Genomic DNA, 16,546 nt, shown 5'->3' on the forward strand with positions numbered 1-16,546 from the left:
TTGAAAAAGCCACACATAAGCTCAGGTAGGATGCATGCTCAGAAAAGCCCTAAAAACACTTTTAAGGTTTCTCCTTAGGTTAAGCCTAAGGCTCAAGACCAAGACCCAGCTAATGAGCAAAGACTTCCTTAGTACAAAAGCTGTATACAAAGAATGGAAAAGGTTGCTGTTTCTATAAATGACCAGTTTTCAACAGAAACAGCAAAAATCACAAGGCATGCAGAGAAATAAGAAAATGCAGTCCATTCAAAGGAAGTAAACAAATGTGACAGGAAACATCCCTGAAGAAACACAAGCATTGCATGTTCTAGGAAAAGACTAAAGTAATTTTCTTAACTATGCTCAAAAAGCTAAAGGGAAACACAACTAAAGTAAATCGGGAAAATGATATGTAAACCAAATTAGTCCAGTCATAGTGTGGTACTGGCATAAAGATAGGCATATTGACTAATGGAATAGAACAGAGAGACCTGAAATAAACCCTCCCATATATGGCCAAATGATTTTTGACAAGCCGCTGAGATCATTCAGTGGGGAAAGCACAGTGTTTTCAGGAAGCGGTGCTGGGGAAATTTGATATTCACATGCAACAGGATGAAGTTGGACCATTATTTTAACACCATTTATAAAACTTATCTCAAAACATATCAAAGATTTAAACAGAAGAGATGAAACTACAAAAATTCATAGAAGCAATCACAGGAGAAAACCTTCGTGGTACTGGATTTGACAATGATATTTTTGGATAGGACATCAAAGGCATGATCAAAATATGAAAAAAATGGTAAATAGGACTTCATCAACATTAATAATTTTTGTGCATCAAAGAGCACCCTCAACAGAGTAACAAGGAAACTCACAGAATAAGAGAAGATAACTGATTTATCACATATCTGTTAAGGGATTAATATCCAGAATCTTTAAGAACTCTTCCAACTCAGTAATAACAACAAAAACAATGCAATTCAAAAATGGGCAAAGGACTCAGACATTTCTCCCAAGAAGATATACGTTTATGCAATAGATACGTGAAAAGATGTTCAACATCACTAATCATTATGAGAATGCAAGTCAAAACCACAGTGAGGTACAACTTCACACCCATTAGGATAGCTATTATTAAAAAAATGAAAACAAAAACAAACAGCGAACAACTAGCACTGACCAGGATATAGAGAAATTGGAACCCTTGTGCATTGCTGGTAGGCACGGAAAATGTTACAACCACTGTGGAAAACACTATGCTGGTTCCCCCCAGAGTCGATCATAGAACTACCATTTGATCCAACAATTCCGTATCAGGGCATATGTAGAAAAACATCAAAAGCAGGGACTCCAAACTCAACACCCAAAAAAACAGAAAATCATGTCAAAAAATAGGCAGATGACATGAACAGACACTTCTCCAAAGAAGACACACAAATGGCTAGCAGACACACGAAAAAATGTTCATCATCATTAGCCACCAGGGAGATTCAAATCAAAACCACATTGAGATACCACCTTATACCAGTTAGAATGGCAAAGATTAACAAGACAGGAAACAACAAATGTTGGAGAGGATGTGGAGAAAGGGGAACCCTCTTACACTGTTGGTGGGAATGCAAGTTGGTGCAGCCACTTTGGAAAACAGTGTGGAGATTCCTCAAAAAATTAAAAATAGAGCTACACTTTGACCCTGCAATTGCACTACTGGGTACTTGCCCCAAAGATACAGATGTAGTGAAAAGAAGGTCCATATGTACCCCAATGTTCACGCAGCAGTGTCCACAATTGCCAAACTGTGGAAAGAGCCAAGATGCCCTTGAACAGACAAATGAATAAAGAAGATGTGGTCCATATATATAATGGATTATTAGGATTATTACTCAGCCATCAGGAAGGATGAATACCCAACTTTTGTATCAACATGGATGAGACTGGAGGAGATTATGCTGAGTGAAATAAATCAAGCAGAGAAAGTCAATTATCACATGGTTTTACTTGTGGAACATAAGGAATAACATAAGGACATTAGGAGAAGGAAAGGAAAAGTGAAGGAAGGGCTTGGGAGGGGGAGATGAATCATGAGAGACTATGGATTCTGAGAAACAGAGGGTTTTAGAGGGGAGAAGATGGGGGGATGGGTCAGCCTGGTGGGGGATATTAAGGAGGGCACATTTTGCATGGAGACCTGGGTGTGGTACATAAACAATGAATCTTGGAACACTGAAAAAATAAAACTAAATTTAAAAAAATTAAAAATAAAAGGAGGTACTCAAACAAATTTTGTACACCAGTATTCATAGCAGCAGTATTCATAGTAGCCAAGAAGTGAAAATGTCCATCAGGGGATGGATGGATCAACCAAGTGTGTCATAATCATACAATGGAATATTTTTCAGCTGTAAAAAAGAATGAAATTCTGATACATGTTACAGCATTGATGAACATTGAAGACATTATTCTACAGTGAAATAAGCCAGACACAGAGGACAAATATTTCATGATTTCACTTATAAGAAGTACCTAAAATAGTCAAAGGCATAGAGACAGAAAGTAGAATAGTGTTTACCATGGACAGAAGGCAGGGGAATAGGGAGTTACTGTTCAAAGGGTACTGAGTTTCCATTTGAGATGAAAAAAATCTCTGGGGACAGATAGTGGTAATAGTTGCACAACAGTGAGAATGTACTTAGTGTCACTGAACTATTCTCTTAAAATGGTTAAAATGGTAAATTTTATGTTACACATTTTTTATTACAATTTTTAAAGCATTTTTTTTAAAAAAACAACAACCGGATAATCCATTTCTCTGTCATATGCTACTGCAGCCACTTAGTGGGCAGAATACTCTTCCTCAAAGACATTGATTATCTTGTCAGTTCCTTTATCAGTAGATTAACCTACGTAGCTTTCTCATCATAATCACATATCACATTGTGCTCTCTAGTATTAGAGAGCTGTGAACATGTGAACCCTGTGCTCATCTTTGTCTGAAGGTTGACAAGTACTGGGAATGGGAGTGGTAAGTGGAATGAGGTCAAAGAATGTAGCCTCCCTTTCAAGCAGGGAAGGCAGGAGAACATCCTGAATCTTAAGAGATACTACATGATGAAGTACTTAGCTGAGATGGTCAATTTTTCTGCAAATTGCTGCTATGAATGGAAACTATATATATTTATATATATAACTATGAGTGTGTGTGTGTGTGTGTATGCAAATATCATTTTATATTATATAGGGAGACATACACATATATTTAGAGAGATAAAGCAAATCTAACAAAATGTCACCAGTCGAGAAATCTAGGTGAATAGTATTTGAGATTTTCTTGTAAATGTTTTTTAAGTTAAATTTTAATATAAAAAATTAAGTACTTAAGGTAAAATTGTGGTCTCCTGACATATTTTTGATTGCATTATATTAAAATGGTTTTCTAATATTGTGGAGTTATATAACATTTTTGACATAAAAGACTCCATTTTGAAGCTCCATTTTCTTTTCCAAAGAATGAGCTCTTTAACTGGACCAGAGTGGTAACAGTTTTCAAGCAATTGCTCATAAAATATCAGCAGAGCAACTGACGTGTGGATCATAAGAGGACAGTAAAGTTAATGCATACTAGGGACAGCTTCATTTGATAACACCAGTAACATCATCAATAAGATGGTAATCAGAAGAGCTCCACCAGTCAGCATTAAATCAGTGTTTTTTCCTCTTCTCTTCTTTATCTAAATAAGAAGATAAGAAGACCCTTCCTTCTTTCTCATAAAAACCCCATACTTTTCCCACACGAGCAGGACACTTTTCTGGTCACTTTAGAATCTGGCTCCCCAAATTACAATTCTGAGACCCCAATAAAGGCCTTTGCTCTTCTTCAATTTTACCTCCTTTTCTCAGTTGACAATATGTATTTTTCATAATCAGAATATGTAAACATGCTATTCTATTCAAATGTCTCCAATATTCAGTTTTAAATTTATATGTCACATATTCAAAAAGCATCTAACACCAGCTCTATTATTTACTGCTCATGGCCCCTTAAACAAGGAGCCTTACCTAGCTAAACCTAAGATTTTAAAGATAATTATAGGGGTAATGTGGATAAAATTATAGGTCCAACCTGGAGGATATTTTGATAACTATATTAGATACCATAAGCTTTTATCTTAGCATAGCATGCAGCACAAAATAGGATTTCAGTGTATGTTTGTTGAATAAATGGAGATTTATCTACCAACAATTGCATTGGATAATTTGTCCGTTGGACTTTGCATTTCAACCCACTCCACAAACTATAGATTTCTAAGAAACAAGGTCTACAAATAAATTCTTTGTCAGATCAGAACAGTGAGCAAGTTCCGAAACACTGCTCCTGTCCCACCTCCTTCTGTCTGATTCTTCAGTGTGGGGAGCAATGAACGTGCAGGTAAAACAGAAGCCTTGAACAGCTATGTTGTAATGCCTGAAAGTGCATGGTCCCCTCCTTACAGAGAAGATTAGAGGAAGCTGAGGGAGATGTGGCAGGAACAACTGAACAACTTTATGAAAACAGGTCTGCAGTTTCCTAGCTGTGAATGAGCCACAGAGCTTTTTACTTCAAATGAGCAAAGTGCAACCGTTCGATCCTGTTCAGGACTGGCTTTCAACATTTGAACTGCCTAAGAATCATCCAAAGAAATTGTTAAACCCAGATTCTATACATTTAACAATTGGTACAAGTGCCTCTGATGTTCTTATGAAAAACAAACCAACAAACACCAGAGGGGGGTAAGGAGACAGAGACAGACAGACTGACAACATAGTTATTTTTAACTAATAAAGATCAGCAATGTGGGAACTAAATTTATTTCTACATGGAGATTTGCAGAGCTCTCAATCTGAAGCTTTCTTAAGTTTGACTAATAGAAAGATCAGAAAGAAACTATCTCTTTAGATTATCATTGCCTGTAAGCTCCTTGATGGACACTGTCTTGTTCTATGAATTCTAATGCCTGCTACAGAGCCTGGTAAGAGTAAATTAGGGAGGCTCCCATGGGGACTCCTTCTACTCTACTTTCTGCTTTCCTGAGCTGACATTGTTCCTGAAGCAGCATATCCAGGGAGACATGATGCGCTTGGCTGTCCCTCTTGTAGCTGCTACTGTTTCAAATGGCAAAGCTGAGCTTCCCTAAAACTAAAGCCAGCCAAGACTCTCATGGGCCAGACAAAAGGCAACCTGCATTTCCTGCCCATTCCCTAATTGCTGCTTTGAGTCAGAGGTCAAGTATTGAGGGGTGCTTGGGTGGCTCGGTTGGTTGTTTTTGACCTCAGCTCAGGTCATGATCTTGGAGGTCCTGGGATCAAACCCTCCATCCAGCTCCACATTCAGTGGGAAGTCTGCTTGTCCCCTGTCTCTCCCCCAACTTGTGCTCTCTCTCTCTCTGAAACAGATATATAAAATCGGAAGGAAGGAAGGAAAGAAAGAGAAGGGAAGGAAAGAAAGAGAAGGAATGGAAAGAAGGAGGGAGGGAGGGAAGGAAGGAAAGAAAAGAAGGAAGGAAGGAAGGAAGGAAAAGAAAGAGAAAAAGAGAGAGAGAGGAAGGAAGGAAGGAAGAAAAGAAAAGGAAAGGAAAGAAAAAAGAAAAAAGGAAATCAAGATATCAAGTCTTGAATTCAAGACAATGTTGCTGGTAAAAGGAGATGTACGTACCTTCCCTAGAGCACCAAGGGTCCAAGAATGGTTCTCAGCCTCTCACTGCTTGCTCACTTGCTTCGTCCACTCTTCTGCCCCTCCTTTATAAAATCCTTAAAAAACTGAGTAAGTTAGAAATTTCTACCATCTAAATCTTAAAACTGAAATTGTGGGGGCACTTGGGTGGCCCTGTTGTTGAACGGCCAACTCTGATCTCAGCTCAGGTATGGATATCAGGGTTGTGAGTTCAGACATTGTGTTGGACTCCACTCTGGGCACGGAGCCTATTTAAAAAAGAAAGCAAACAAATTTTAAAAAAACACCCTGAAATTGAAAGTAAAAATAGGTCAGGCACCCTGAATCACCAGACTAAAGCATGAATATGGATATTTAGTATAAGATAAGATGAGGTTAGAGAAACCCCACAGTTACTCAACAGACTTTAGTAAACACACTCCATCAGCTTTCTTTTGTCTTCCCCACCTTGGAGGGCTTTCCTGGCTTCCTTTCTTCATGAGTCTTTCTCAGTTGGCTGGAGTTTCCTTAGCGCACAAGAAAAATAGAAAATTCTTGGCACAAAAGTAAGTAAAGCTGTATAAAGCAAGAATATTTAAACTATTTTTCTCTTAGTAGAAATTCCTGGATACTTTTCTTAGTGGAAAGCTTTTAACATTTTTTTAAAGACTTTATTTTATGTATTTATTTAGAGAGTGTACACGTGCAAGTAGGGGAAGGGGTAGACGGAGAGGGAGAATCTCAAGCGGACTCAACACTGAGCACAGAGCTTGATTGAGCCAGGGCCTGCTCTCATGACCCTGAAATCATGGGCCAAAATCAAGAGTTGGACCCTGGGGCACCTGGGTGGCTCACTCGATTTAGCATCCACCTTCAGCTCAGGTCATGATCCCAGGGGTCCTGGGATCCAGCCCTGAGTCAGACCCCCTGCTCCGCAGGGAGTCTGCTTCTCCTCCTTCTGCCCCTTCCCCCACTCATACTCTCTGGCTTGCTCTCTCTCTTTCTCAAATAAATAAATAAAATCTTTAAAAGAAAAAAAAAAAGGAGGGACACCTGGCTGGCTTAGATGGTTATACATCTGCCTTCACCTCAGGTCATGGTCTCCAGGTCCTAGGATCAAGCCCCACATTGGGCTCTCTGTGCAGCTGGGAATCTGCTTCTCCCTCTCCCCCTTTCTCTGCTTGTCCCCCTGCTCATGCTCTTTCTCCCTCTCTGTATCTGTCTTAAATGAATAAATAAAATATTTTTTTAAAAGGGAGAAAAAGTTGCCCCAACTTTTTAAAAAGATTTATTTTATTTCTTTAGAGAGTGTGTGTGTGTGAGCTGGGGAAAGGGCAGAGGGAGAAGGAGAGAGAATCTCAGACTCCCAGCTGAGCACAGAGCCTGAGGCGGGCCTCAGTCCCACAACCATAGATCACAACCTGAGCTGGAATCAATAGCCAGTCACTTAACTGACTGAACCACCCAGCAGGTGCCCAACTTTTAACATTTTAAACATGTTCGCTAATATATAGTGTTGATGCAAAATGAACAAACTTTTTAGCATTTCTTTTTTTTTTACTTATATTTTTAATTTTAATTCCAGTGTAGTAAACATACAGTGTTGTGTTAGTGTCAGGTGTACAATACAGTGATTCAATAATTCCATATATTACTTAGTGCTCATCAAGATAAGGTTACTCTTAACCTCCTTCACCTATTTCACCCAATCCCTATCCACCACCCCTCTGCTAACCATTAGTTTGTTCTGTATAATTAATCATCTGATTTTTGGTTTATCTTTTTTTTCTTTGCTCATTTGTTTTGTTTCTTAAATTCCATATATGAGTGAAATCATATGGTATTTGTCATTCTCTGGCTTATTTCACTTAGTATTATACTCTCTAGATGCATACATATTGTTGCAAATACCAAGATTTCATTCTTTTTATGACTGAATAATATTCCATCATATATATATATATATATTCCATCTATATGTAAAATAGTCCATCATATTCTTTGTCCATTCATCTATTGATGGACACTTGGTCTGCTTCCATAATTTGGCTATGTAAATAATGCTGCAGTAAACAAGGGGTGCATATATCCCATCAAATTAGTGTTTTTGTGTTCTTCGGGTAAATACCCAGTAGTGTAATTACTGGATCCATAATTCTATTTTTAACTTTTCAAGGAACATCCATACTGTCTTACACAGTAAGCTGCACCAGTCTGCATTCCCACCAACAATGCACAAGGGTTGCTATTTCTTCGCCAACATTAAGAAACATTTATGTTTTTTATTTTAACCATTCTGACAGACGGGAGGTAAAATTTCCTTGTAGTTTTGATTTGCATTCCCCTGATGATGAGTGATGATGAGCATCTTTTCCTATGTCTGTTGGACATCTTTATCTCTTCTTTGGAGAAATGTCGATTCATGTATTCTGCCCATTTTTTAATTGGATTGTTTGTTTTTGGGGGTGTTGAGTTATATCTGTTCTTTACATATTTTGGATGCCAACCCTTTATTGGATATGTCATTTGCAAATATTTTCTCCCTTGCAGTAGGTTGCCTGTTAGTTCTGTTGGTTGTTTCCTTTGCTGTGCCGAAGCTTTTTATTTTGATGTAGTCTTTTTGCTTTCTCTTGCATTAGGAGAGACATTTAGAAAGATGCTATAACCAATGTCAGAGAAATTACTGTCTGTGGTCTCTCCTAGGATTTTTATGGTTTAAGGTCTCACATTTAGGTCCTTAATCCATTTTTGTGTAAGGTGTAGGAAAGTGGTCCAGTTGTTTTTTTTTTAAATTTTGTATGTTGCTGTTCAGATTTCCCAGCACCATTTGTTGAAGAGACTGTCTTTTTCCCATTCCATTTTCTTACCTCTTCTGTTGAAGATTGATTGACCATATAATATTGCATTTATTTCTGGGCTCTCTATTCTGTTCTATTGATGTAAGTGTCAGTTTTTGTGCCAGTACCATACTGTTTTGATTACTCCAGCTTTGTAATATAATTTGAAATCCAGGATTGTGAGGTCTCCAGCTTTGTTCTTCTTTTTCAAGATTACTTTGGCTTTTTAGGGTCTTTTGTGGTTCCATACAAATTTTAGGATTGTTTCTTCTAGTTCTGCAAAAAAATGCTATTGCATTAAATATATAGATTGCTTTGGGTTGAATGGAAATTAAAAAAAAAAAAACATTTTATTAATTTATTTGACTGAGAGAGAGAGATCACAAGTAGGCAGAGAGGCAGGCAGATAACAAGGGGAAGCAGGCTCCTCGCTGAGCGGAGAGCCTGACGCAGGGCTCGATCCCAGGACCCTGAAATCATGACCCAAGCCAGAGGTAGAGGCTTAACTCACTAAGCCACCCAGGCGCCCCTTGAATGGACATTTAACAATATTTCTTATTCCAATCCATGATCATGAAATGTCTTTCCATTTCTTTGTATTATCTGCAATTTCTTTCATCACTGCTTTATAGTTTTCAGATTACAGGTCTTTTACCACCTCAGTTAAATTTATTCCTAGGTATTGTATTCTTTTTAGTGCAATTATAAATGGGATTGTTTTCTTTATTTCTCTTTTTGCTGCTTCATTGTAAGTGTATAGAAATGCAACAGAGTTCTGTAGATTGATTTTGTATCCTAAACATTACTGAATTCATTTATCAGTTCAGTAATGTTTAGGATACAAAATCAATTTTAGTTTTTTAGAGGAGTCTTTCAGGTTTTCTATTGATAGTATCATGTCATCAGTAAAAAGCAGAAGTTTTACTTCTTCCTTACAAATTTGGGTGGCTTTTATTCCTTCCTCTTGCCCGATTACTGTGGCTGAGACTTTCAGTACTGTGTTGAATAGAAGCAGCAAGAGTGGACATCCTGACCTTAGGGGGAAAGCCCCCAGTTTGTCACGGTTGAGGATAATGTTAGCTGTGAGTTTTTCACACAAGACCTTTATTATGTTGAGTTGTGTTCCCTCTAAACCTACTTTATTGAGGGTTTTATCATGAATGGATGCTGTACTTTGTCAGATGCTTTTACTGCTTCTATTGAAATGATCTTAAGGTTCTTACTTTTTCTCTTATTATTGTGATGTATCATCCTGCTTGATTTGTGAATATTGAAGCACACTTGCAACCCAGGAATAAATTCCATTTGATCATGGTGAATGGTTTTTTTAAGATATTACATTCAGTTTGCTAGTATTATGTTGAGGATTTTTGCATCTGTGTGCATCATGGATATTGTCATGTAACTCTCTTTTTGTGTGTTGTCTTTATATAGATTTGGTATCTGGGTAATGCTGGCCTCATAAAATGAATTTAGAAGTTTTTCTTCCTCTTCTATTTTTTGGGATAGTTTGGGAAGAATTGTTATTAACTATTCCTTACACATTTGGTAGAATTCACCTGTGAAGTCATCTGGTCCTGGACTTTTGTTTGTTGGGAGTTTTTAAATTACTGATTCAATCTCATTGCTGGTAATTCATCTGTTTAAATTTTCTATTTCTTCCTGTTTCAGTTGTGGGAGGATATACATTTCTAGTAATTTAACCATTTCTTCAAGATTGTCCAAGTTTTTAGCATATAATGTTTCATAATATTCTGATATAATTCTTTGTATTTCTGTGGTCTTGGTTGTTGTTTGTCCTCTTATTTCAGATTCTATTCACTTGAGTCCTTTTTTCCCCACCTTTGGATGAGTCTAGCTAGAGGTTTATCAGTTTTGTTGATCTTTTCAAAGAACCAGATCCCAGTTTCATTGATCTATTCTACTGTTTTTTAAGTCTCTATTTTGTTTATTGCTGCTCTACTCTTTGTTATTTCCTTCCTTCCACTGGTTTTGGGTTTTGTTTGTTGTTCTTTTTCTATCTCCTTTAGGGGTAAGGTTTGGTTTTTTGTTTGCTATTTTTCTTGCTTCTTGAGGTAGGCATGCATTGTTATGAGTTTCCCTCTTAGAACCACTTTTGCTGTATCCCAAAGATTTTGGTCTATTATGTTTTCATTTTCATTTATCTCTATGTGTTTTTTTATTTCCTCTTTGATTTCTTGGTTTAGTAGCATGTTATTTAATCTCTATGAATTTGTACTCTCTTTGGGTCGTGTGTGTGTGTGTGTGTGTGTGTGTGGTTGATTTCTAATTTCATAGTGTTGTGGTCAGAAAAGGTGCATGGTCTGACTTTGACTTTTTTTTTTTTTTTAGTTTGTTGAGATTTGTTTTGTAGCCTATTAAGTGATCTATTCTGGAGAATGTTCTGTGTGCATTTGAAAAGAATGTGTATTCTGGTGTTTTAGGATGGAATGTTCTGAATATATTTGTTAAATCCTTCTGGTCCAAGTTGTTATTCAAAGTAACTATTTCTTTGTTGATTTTCCATTTGGATGACCTGTCCATTGATGTAAGTGGAATGTTGAAGTGCCCTACTATTATTTATTAGTTACTTGATGTTTGTTATTAAATGCTTCATGTATTTGGGTGCTCTCATGTTGGGTGCATAAATACTTATCATTGTTATATCTTCTTGTTGGATTGTCCCCTTTATGATTATATAGTGTCCTTCTTTCTCTCTTGTTACAATCTCTGTTTTAAAGTCCGTTTTGTCCAATATAGGTATTGCTTTCTCAGCTTTCTTTTCATATCCATTTTCATGATAAGTGTTTCCCCACACCCTCACTTTTGATCGGTATTTGTCTTTAGATCTGAAAAGAGCCTTGTTGGCAGCCTTTAGATGAGTCTTGTTTTTTTATACATTCTGTCTTTTGATTGGAGAGTTTAGTCCATTTAAATTCAAAGTAATTTTTGATAGGTATTTTGTTACTTATCTTATGGTTGTTTTTGTAGGTCTTCTATGTTCTTATCTTCTTGCTCTCTTTTCTCATGATACATTGGCTTTCTTTATTGAGATACTTAGAGTCCTTTCTCCTTATTTTTTGCATATCTTTTACTCAGTTTTCATTTTTGGTTACCATTAGGTTTGTGTATAACATCTTCTGCACATAGACTCTATATTAAGTTGATGATTGCTTAAGTTTGAACCCATTCTCTACTCCTCTGCCCTCCCCACCCATGCCTTAGGTTTATGGTGTCATACTTTATATCCTTTTGTTTTACGAGTCCCTTGACTGATTTTTACAGATATTCTTATTTTTATTGCTTTTGTGTTTCCCACTTCTTTTACTCTTACTTATGATCTTTCCTTTCTACTCAGAGTTCCCTTTAACATCTTGTAGGGCTGATTTAGTGGTCATGAAGTCCCTTAACTTTTGCCTGGGAAATTCCTATTTCTCCTATTCTCCATGATATCCTGCTAGATAAAGTTTTGGTTGTAGATTTTTCCTTTCAGCCCTTTATATATATATCCAACCATCCCCTTCTGATCTTCAAAATTTCTACTGAAAAATCTGCTGATAGCCTTATGGGATCCCTTGGTTGTAATTGTTTTGTTTTTTTTCTTGCTGCTTTGAACATTCTTCCTATAGTACTACTTAGTGCCATTTTTATTACAACATGTCTTGGTATAGAATTCCTTGAATTTATTTTGTTGGGGGATCTCTGTGCCTCCTGGATCTGGATTTCTGTTTTCTTCCCAGATTCAGGAAGTTTTAGGTATTATTTCTTTAAATAAAGTTTCTGCTCCCTTTTCTGTCTCTTCTGTTTCTGGGATCCCTATAATGCAAATGTTATTATACTTCATGGAGTCACTGAGTTCCCTAACTCTGTTCTTATTTTGCATATTTTTTTCTCACCTGCTCAGCTTGATTACTTTCTATTACTCTGTTTCTATTACTCTATTACTCTGGTGGATGACTGGTTCTCCTGCTTCCTCCCATCTACTATATATTCCATCTAGCATACTTTTAATTTCATTTATTGTGTTCTTCATCTGATTTTTTTCTCTCTTTGTTAAAGGTCTTACTAATTTCTCCTATGCATTTCTCAAGTCAATATCTTTATGATCATTCCTTTAAATTTTCTATTGTGATTCTTGCTGTGATTCTGTCCTATTCTTTCATTTGGGACATACAGCTCTGTCTCCTCATTTAGTGTAACTCTCTGCATCTGTTTCTCTGTGTTGGGAAAGTCAGCTACATCTCCTATATTTGAAAGTAGTGGCCTTATGAAGAAAAGGTCCTGTAGTGCCTTGCAATGCAATATCTCTGTTCATCGGAACCTGGCACTTCAGGGGTGTCTCTTGTGTGTATTGTGTGCCCTGCTATTGTGATTGAGTCGCTTTTTTTTTCAATCCAGTCATCTGCATTGGCTCTCTTTGCCTATTGTGGGCAGTGCTTGGTCCCTGTTGTCTTAGTGGGCTAGTCTGGGGACACCTTGGGCTTGAGTTGAGTTATACCAGGTATTTGCCAGAAATGCAGTGGCACCAAACTCTAAGGTGCTTTCCCTGTGTTATACCCTGAGAAATTGTTGCTAGTGGGTGGAACCTGCAGTGAGACCACCTGTCTGCCTCCACCCCACTGCTGGGTCCTCAGTCTGACTGGTGTTGTGGTTATCCTTCCCTCTCCCCAGGGCAGGAGTCACCTTGGAGTGGTGCTGGCCCTTGTTGGGGCTGCTTGCACACTGCCAGCCTCATGGACCTGGTTTGGGTGGGCTTCGGTCAAGAGTACATTAGAAGGGGGCAAATCTACAAAGTGTGCAAGGGCAAGGCATGCACACTTATCTTCCATAAGCGGGTACCAGTCACCACTAGGACCAACGCCTAGGGTAGATAGGTGTTGTCAAGATTGACAGTCTTTTTTGGGAGGGGACTGGCAGCAACCGGACTGAGGCAGGCCTGCTCGCAAGGGGCAGATATGCCAACACAGGGTGGGGCAGGAGGGTGAAGACCTGGGTATACGCTTATCAAGTTAGGCAGGCATATAGGACTGTGCTGGTTCACACAGATGGCCCTCTATTTATGCAGAGTGTTTATGTTGGGTACTGGGGGAGTGAAATGGTGCCTCCCTGCTCCTTTGTTCCTGAAGGAGTTTGCAGTGAACCCAGGAATCTCCCAGGCTCTGAGATTAGTAAACACCCCTCCTCCTGTGCCCCAGGCATTTTTCAAACAGCTGTTTGTGCGCTGTACCTCAGCTAGGTTGTTTGTTGTGCTGAATCTTTAAGGGCTGGGACTTAGTTTCCTCTGGCCCTCCTGGCTCTCCCAGAGCTGAGCCTACTGACTTTTAAATCCTGCTGGTTGTAAGAACTTAAGAAATTCAGCCCCTCTGGTTTTCAAAACCAAATGCTTTGGGGATTTGTGTTCCTTGTGTAGGCTTCCCGGTGTAATAGTTCGTTTCTCTACCCTCCTTGTGCCTGCCATGTCCCTCTCTCCCACAGATAGACCCATCCACCCACTGCAGTCACTTAGCTCCTGACTGTGTTCATCTTTCCTACCCTCTTCTGTGTGGCCTTTTCTCTATATTTAGTTGTGGAGTTTGTTCTGCCAGTTTTCAAGTGGTTTTCAGGGTTGTTTACACTGATGTGGCTGTTATCTAGTTGATCCATGGGACAAGATGAGCTTAAAGTCCTTCTCTGCTATTTTCCCAGCAATTTCTTTTCTTTCTTTCTTTCTTTTTTTCTTTCTTTCTTTCTTTTTTTATTTGACAGAGAGAGAGATCACAAGTAGGCAGAGAGGCAGGCAGAGAGAGAGGCAGGCAGGGCTCGATCCCAGGACCCTGAGATCACGACCCGAGTGAAAGGCAGAGGCTTTAACCCACTGAGCCACCCAGACGCCCTCCCCACCAAAATTTCTTTTAAAAAGGAGGGAAATTTAATTCGAACCCAATTAGGACAGCTGCCTGGGATACACAATCTTCATTAAGAACAGTGTGCTGGCAAAGGAACATTCAATGCAAGGTTATATACATTTTTTACATAAAAAATTACAAATTATTAGACAAAAGACATTTCAGGAAGTTGCAGACCTTATCTTAGGTTTCTAGTATATGCAAGGGTGTATGACTCAAGTCTAATGGGAACTGGGGAATTTTTTTACTTTTTCTTACCTTTTGGGCTTAGAATGCTCCTTCTTGGTTATTTTCTTTAATGAAGCAGATGTACAATGTGTGCTTGGTGCAGAAATAGAGCCCATGCTTGGAGGTTTTGCCCAGTCATTTTGATCTTGGTTAAATGTTAAGTACAGCTTCCCTGGAGTCATGGCATAGGACCCACAAATACTAAAGTTGAAAATTACTTTATCAATAGGATAAGGAAAGAAATGGAACAAGTATGTAACAGGAAAATGACAGCCATTGGGGAAATTCCTGTGAAAGCCAGGCTGTGTGAGTTCAGGGGAGCTCTTAGCCTTCCTCCTCCATTTGCCTCACCATCCTCCTTGTCTATGGAAACTTTCTCATAAGGGGCCAGCTGGTAAATATTTTAGAATTTGCCAGCCATTGGGTCTTTGTCACAACTGTTCAGTGAGAGCACCCATAGACAGTAGATAACCAAATGGGTGTGGCTATATTCTGTTGAGATGTTAGGGGCACACGGGATGCCTGGCTCAGTCAGTTAAATGTCTGCCTTTGGCTCAGGTCAAGATCTTGGGGTCCTGGAATCAAGCCCTGATCTGGATCTCCACTCAGTGGGGAGTCTGCTTCTTCCTCTCATTCTCTCTCTATACTCTCTCTCCCTCTCTCAAATAAATACAATCGTGAAACAAACAAACAAACAACTTTTGCAGGGGCAACTGCATGGCTCAGTCTGTTGAGGGACTGACTTGATTTCAGCGTGGGTCATGATCTTGGGGTCATGGAATTGAGCATCAGGTTCAGTGGGAAGTCTACTTGGACTCTCTCTTTGCCCCTCCCCCTGCTTGCTTGATCTCTCTCTCTCTCTCTCTCTCTCTCAAATGAATGGATCTTAAAAAAGAAAAAAGACTATTTACAAAAGTGGGCAATGGTGCATGTTTGGCCTATGGACATGGCTTGCTCGTCCTTGGTTTAGATAAATGTGGTGCTTCTACACACTGGGGGTTTTCATGGAGTTATCACCCCATAGATCCTTGTCTTATAAAGAAGTTCCAGTTCCAGAATCTCAATCTGAGTATCTCCTTCTATGGACCTTTGGGCCAAATGGTATATAAGAATTTTATTGTTTTGGAACAGAGATACAGAAAAAGAGTGTGTTTACTCCATCTGTCTGAGCATTTCCAAGGGAGTGCCTGCCTGGGTACATAGGCCATGCATCCACATGTCTGCATACCTAATTGTCTTATTCCAAAAAACAGCATTTCAGTAGCTCCTAGGTACGCCAAAGAGAAAGAAGTGGTGATGTAATATAGTCACCGGTAATAAGGAAGAGGCTGGTTTGGTAGAGGAAGTGGGGAGATCTTCCTAGGTCTACAGTCCTCTGTGAGTGAGTGAAGAGCCTAACATTTGTGTATATATCAAGGTGACTTCAACTAGCCCGAGAGGGCTGGGCATTGGTAAAGTTTATACAGACATTTCAGGAGGTTTTCTGCTCACATTTGCCAGACATGGTCTTGCTCATTCCAAGCACAGATTAAGCATCAGAGTTCCGTGGGTGCAGTGCAAGGTCATACCTAAGATAAAACGGCTTGTGGGTAGTGCCATCATGTGGTTACTCATAATCATAATTTATCCAGTAATATATAAGTGAGTGAATTTTCCTGTGAAGATGCTTTATTGATATCAATAATAGAATTTACACAAATTTTATTATAATAAAGTAGAAATCCACATGTACAGATATGTCATATGTATGCAATGATAATACTGCCTCTGTATGTCTCCTAATATAAACATTGGCTATAATGTAGGTTCTTAAAAGGTTAATTGAAATGGGCCAAGTGCCAAGGTCCTAAGTGTCTGTGGAAAGAATGTTTCTCTTGGGTTCTCCCTCCTGGGAAAGACTTGGATGCATGAAGTGTATTTGGGAA

At 38.7% G+C, this 16,546-nt stretch overlaps 1 protein-coding gene across 1 annotated transcript in view; it reads right to left on the reverse strand.

Moving 5' to 3' along the window:
- Window positions 1-5,742, reverse strand: part of LOC111143293 (guanylate-binding protein 6-like) — a 20,494-nt gene extending 14,752 nt beyond the window's left edge. Inside the window, exon 1 of the mRNA XM_022496935.1 lies at window positions 5,675-5,742. The gene's annotated coding sequence lies outside the window, so the exon portion shown is untranslated. The remainder of the gene's footprint in view (window positions 1-5,674) is intronic.
- Window positions 5,743-16,546: the final 10,804 nt, after the last annotated feature.

The sequence above is a fragment of the Enhydra lutris genome, unplaced genomic scaffold, assembly GCF_002288905.1.
Source record: "Enhydra lutris kenyoni isolate GAN:26980312 unplaced genomic scaffold, ASM228890v2 scaffoldscaffold9, whole genome shotgun sequence".
NCBI lineage: Eukaryota > Metazoa > Chordata > Mammalia > Carnivora > Mustelidae > Enhydra > Enhydra lutris.